We start from the raw sequence: 6,000 nt of genomic DNA, 5'->3' as shown, positions 1-6,000 counted from the left end.
AAACATGTGCCTCTGTCTGCCTGACAGCCTGGGGTCCAGGGCCAGGTCTGCTCTCTCCAGGCCTGTCTGGACCCTGTGTCCCTTTTCTACTTTTAGAGCCAGCTGACTTGGTGTCTAGGACGGGCGGGCAGATGGGGCACAGGCTGGCTCACACTGCTCCATTGCCCCACCAACTGACTTTTCCTCCCTAAGGATCCCTCCTGGAGACACAACTGCTCCTCTGGGCTGGGTGTGGTGGCTCACACCTATAATCCCAGCGCTTTGAGAGGCCAAGATGGGAGGATCACTTGAGCTCAAGAGTTGGAGACCAGCCTGGGCAACATGGCAAGACCCCATCCCTACAAAAAATACAAACAAAAAAGTTAGCTGGGCATGGTGATGTATGCCTGTAGTACCAACTACTCAGGAAGCTGAGGTGGGAGAATGACGAGCCTGGCAGGCAGTGGTTGCAGTGAGCCAAGACTGTGCCACTGCATTCCAGCCTGGGTGACAGAGCGAGAACTTGTCTCAAACAAAAACTGCTCCTCTGGCCTGACCAGTACCTGGGGACTCCCAGTGTGATGGGAGAGGACTTACCATTGGGACAGACTTGGGTCCTCAGGAAGGGCTGCCCAGAGGAGCCAACAACCTGGCTGAGCCCTGAGGGGAAATGGCTGTAAAGAAGGGAACTTCAGGTGGAGGTCTGGTTCTGAGCAAAGGCCACGTGCTGTCTTCGGTACTCTCTGCACATGGGCAAGGTGGGCAGTGCCCATTATAAAGGGCCTCAAGTGCCGAGTGAGGGTTCTGGGCCTCTCCAGTGCACAGAGGGAGCCGAGGAGGGACCTGGTCAGCTGAGAAGAGGGGTGGGGGCAGTGGTGAAGTGGGAACCAGACACTGAGGATCTCTGATGGGGGACTGAGAGCCCCAAGCCCCCAGTCACTGTAGAGTCACACACCCTTTGGCTTCACCCATCCTTGTCACTAACTCTTGAGGTGACTTTAGTCCTGCCATCAAACAGCAGCTGGCTCTGGTTTTCTTCTTCCCAGGCCCTGCAAGGCCCTCCCTTGAGGGGCCACTGCTCTGTCTCCAGTAACAGCCCCTCCCCAGATCTTTGGCTCCAGCAACCCCAACCTGGGGTCAGGCAGGTCGCCCTAGCTGCCTTTGTTTCTATGGCAGTCTCAAACGTGCTCTAGTACCTCAGTGGCCCTTGCTCCAAGGCCCCTAGAGAAGCTCCATGAAGGGACCCTCACTTTACTCCCTTTCTCTTTCTTTTTTCCCTTTTTAAAAATTGTTTCTTTTTGTGTTTTGGTTTTGTTTTGAGACGGAGTCTCGCTCTGTTGCCCAGGCTGAAGTGCAATGGCACAATCTCGGCTCACTGCAAGCTCCGTCTCCCGGGTTCACGCCATTCTCCTGCCTCAGCCTCCCGAGTAGCTGGGGCTACAAGTGCCCGCCACCAGGCCCAGCTAATTTTTTTGTATTTTTAGTGGAGACGGGGGTTTCACTGTGTTAGCCAGGATGGTCTCGATCTTCTGACCTCGTGATCTGCCCGCCTCAGCCTCCCAAAGTGCTGGGATTACAGGTGTGAGCCACCGCGCACGGCCTCTTTTTGTTTTTTTGACCAACTCAAGCAATCCTGCCTCAGCCTCCCAAGTAGCTGAGGCTACAGGCATACATCACCATACCCAGCTAATTAAAAACATATATATTTGTAGAGATAGGGTCTCACTATCTTGCCCAGGCTGGTCTTGACTCCTGGCTTCAACTGATCCTCCTGCCTCAGCCTCTCAAAGTGCTGGGATTACAGGCATGAGCCACAGTGCCTGTTCCAGGTTCCTGTTTTAGAAAAAGAGAACAACGTTATGAATTCAAAAATGGAAGTGAATTAAAATAATGAGAAAAGAAATGATGAAACTTTTTGTTTTTTGGAAACTTTTTTTTTTTTTAACTTTTTTAAATTGACAAATACTACAATACTAAATCCAGAAAAATAACATAACTTGTGACAACTTCCTGACATATTTCTATAATACTTTGGTCCCCTACATGGTTTGGCTTCTTACTCTGAAGGCCTCCACATAGGACAAGGATTTTGTGATTTTGGGGGGATATTTTCCATACAGAGAAAAGATAGTTCAGTCTTCCTCCTAACATGGTTGAAATTTGTGTTTTAATTATTGGTAGTTTAGGAAAGTTAAACTTCCTAACCTGTTGTTGATGATGACATATAAATGTTCTGGATTGTTGTAAACTTTGAGAAACTGTCATCAGCCATCTGTCATATAGGAACTGTGAAATTTGGCAGGATTTACCACAGATGAGGTTCTGGCTCCATGCATTTCAAACCTTGTTTTCCTTCCATGGCTCACAGTTTTCCCAGCACTGGGTGCTGTGGGGCATGTCCTTAAGGCAATAGGACTTTGCACTTCTGTCCTTACCCAGCAGGATTTTCCTACAAGCCACATTCCTAGTTTATTCTAGAACAAGACCAATAAACTAACTTTACACAAGGGTGGAGAAAACCACATAAATATGTCCCTCTAAACCTGGTGTAGAAAGTGGGAAAAAAAAGTTCCTCTTCAAAGTCTCCCTTGTTAAAGAATAAATTATAAGAGTTAGAAATAATCGTTTAGTTTAAAGACGAACTTCCTTTAAGCCTCCTCACTTTGTTAAGCCCTATCCTATGTAGCTGTTAGATATAAAGAAGTAAGGACATTCTATGTCCTTGTACTTTAACCAAGATATTTGTGCTGTACATACTCACGGCACATTCCAGCTTGCAGCCTATGTGCCTTCCTTATTTCGAAATGTTAATACTTTTGGCCAGGCGCGGTGGCTCACACCTGTAATCCCAGCACTTTGGAAAGCTGAGGCGGGCAGATCATGAGGTCAGGAGATCGAGACCATCCTGGTTAACACAGTGAAACCCCACCTCTACCAAAAATGCAAAAAAGATTAGCTGGGCATGGTGGCGGGCACCTGTAGTCCCAGCTAGTTCAATGGCATGAACCTATGGCGGAGCTTGCAGTGAGTTGAGATTGCGCCACTGCACTCCAGCCTGGGCGACAGAGTGAGACGCCATCTCAAAAAAGAAAAAAGAAAGAAATTTTATTACTTTTCTAAGTCCTTCTAAGTCTTTTCGTAAGCAATTTTCTCTTTTCCTTTGTTCTCCCTTGCCTTTACCTATTTAAGAAAGTTTTAAATTATTAGCCAGTCAAGTTTAGCTTAGATTGTGCAGTCCAGCTCCAGCCAATGGAGACAGGACACAGTAGCAAGGACAAGCTGCATAAATAATAAAAATTGCTTCCCTCCTTTGTTCAAGTGTGCTCTCACCATTGTTTCATCTGAGAGGAGCACGCTTTCTGAAGAAAGTAAATTTGCCTTGCTGAGAAAACTTTTTGTCTTAATGCTAATTTTTCCTTGCAGTACTGAAGAACAGCATTCTGTTTCTGAATAAACATTTTACTTACAACACCTGGTGTTTCCCTGTGGTAGACTCAGAGGTGTGCCACACGAAGGCCAGCTGCTGCCAGCCACTGGGGAGACAGCCAGCAGACAGGTCCACTCTGGCTGTGCAGAGCCCCTATAGCCAGACTTCTTCCTTGCCCAACCCTTTCCCTCCTTCCCTCAGGTGCTCATCTCAAGGGACTCTTATAAATATCTTGTACACTGATCTTCCTCTTGGAGTCAGATTCCTAGAGAACCCAACCTGGGACCATCCTCAACCCACCTTCCCCTTGGCTGGACCCCGAAAATGCCACAGCCTCTCTGATGTCCTCCAAGTAAGGGGAAGTAGGCTGGAGTCAAAAGAGAGACAGGGTCTCACTATGTTGCCCATACTGGTCTCAGACTCCTGGACTCAAGTGACTCTCCCACCTTGGCCTCCCAAAGTTTTGAGATTATAGGCATGAGCCACTGCACCTGGCTGAAAAAGAGATTTTGACAGGAAGTATCCCTCAGGAAGCCCAGACATTGGAATTATTAATCAAAAACAATAAATCAACTGTCTTAGTACGTTCAATGAACTAAGGGAAGCCACGGACAAGAACTAAAGGAAATTAGGAAAATTATGTCTGAACATAGAATATTAACAAAAGAGAAAAAATTTAAAGGGACCAAACAAATTCTGAACCTGAAAAGTATAGTAACTGAAATGAAAATTTCACTAGAGGAATTCAGCAGCAGATTGGAGCAGGCAGAATAAAGGATCCGTGAACTTGAAGCTAAGATAATTAAGGCTGGATGCCATGACTCACACCTGTAATCCTAGCACTTTGGGAGGCAGAAGTGGGCAGATCACCAGGAGTTTGAAACCAGCCTGGCCAACATGGTGAAACCCCATCTCTACTAAAAACACAAAAATTAGTTGGGCGTGGTGGTGCACTCCTGTAGTCCCAGCAACTCCGGAGGCTGAGGCAGGAGAATCTCTTGAACCTGGGAGTTGGAGACTGCAGTGAGCCAAGATGGAGCCACTGCACTCCAGCCTGGGTGACAGAGCAAGACTCTGTCTCCAAAAAAAAAAAAAAAAAGTAATCAAAATGTTATAATGGTATACTTCAAAAATCAAATACCAAAAAAAAAAAAAAAGGCAGTAATGGAGGAATGGAGGAACAAGAAAATAAATATAAGACATACAGAAAACAAATAGTTAAACAGCAGAAGCAAATGATTTGTCAGTAACCTCATTAAATGTAAATAGATTAAACTCTCCTATTAATAAATGGATTTTCAGATTGGTTTAAAAAGGTTAATCTATATGTTGCCTATCAGAGACTCACTTCAGATATAAGAACATAAAAACACTGGAAGTAAAAGGATGGAAAAAATATTTTATGGCCAGGCATGGTGGCTTATGCCTGTAATCCCAACACTTTGGGGGGCTGAGGCAGGTGGATTGCTTAAGGAGTTTGAGACTAGCCTGGGCAAAAAGGCAAAACCCTATTTCTTTTTTTTTCTTTTGAGACGGAGTCTCGCTCTGTTGCCCAGGCTGGCGTGCAGTGGCCGGATCTCAGCTCACTGCAAGCTCCGCCTCCCGGGTTTACACCATTCTCCTACCTCAGCCTCCCAAGTAGCTGGGACTACAGGCGTCCGCCACCTCGCCCGGCTAGTTTTTTGTATTTTTTAGTAGAGATGGGGTTTCACCGTGTTAGCCAGGATGGTCTCGATCTCCTGACCTTGTGATCCGCCCGTCTCGGCCTCCCAAAGTGCTAGGACTACAGGCTTGAGCTACCACGCCTGGCCACAAAACCCTATTTCTACAAAAAACACAAAAACTTAGCTGGGCATGGTAGTGTGTACCTTTAGTCCCTGCTACCCAGGAGGCTGAAGTGGGAGGATCACCTGATCTCAGGAAGGTCAAAGCTGGAGTGAGTCATGATCACACCACTGCACTCTAGCCTGGGGCAACAGAGTGAAACTCTCTGTCTCAAGAAAAAAAAAAAGAAAAAATATTTCATGCAAATAATAACCAGAAGAGAGCCAGGGTGGCTTTATTATTGTCAGGTATAGTAGCCTCTAAATCAAAAAGGTTACAAGAGACAAAGAAGGACGTTATCTATTGATAAAAATTTCTTTTTTTTTTTTTTGAGAGGGAGTCTCGCTCTGTTGTCCAGGCAGGAGTGCAGTGGCACGATCATGGCTCACTGCAACCTCTGCCTCCTGGGTTCACACCATTCTCCAGCCTCAGCCTCCCAAGTAGCTGGGACTACAGGTGTCCACCACCATGCCCAGCTATTTTTTTTTGTATTTTTAGTAGAGACGGGGTTTCATTGTGTTAGCCAGGATGGTCTCTATCTCCTGACCTCGTAATCTGTCTGCCTTGGCCTCCCAAAGTGCTGGGATTACAGGCATGAGCCACTGCGCCCGGCCTTTTTCTTTTCTTTTTTTTTTTTTGAGACAGAGTTTCGCTCTTGTTGCCCAGGCTGGAGTGCAATGGCATGATCTTGGCTCACCGCAACCTCCGCCTCCTGGGTTCAAGCGATTCTCCTGCCTCAGCCTCCTGAGTAGCTGGGATTACAGGCATGC

Source organism: Trachypithecus francoisi, unplaced genomic scaffold (genome assembly GCF_009764315.1).
Source record: "Trachypithecus francoisi isolate TF-2019V2 unplaced genomic scaffold, Tfra_2.0 Lachesis_group0, whole genome shotgun sequence".
NCBI lineage: Eukaryota > Metazoa > Chordata > Mammalia > Primates > Cercopithecidae > Trachypithecus > Trachypithecus francoisi.
This window is presented reverse-complemented; position numbering follows the sequence as displayed.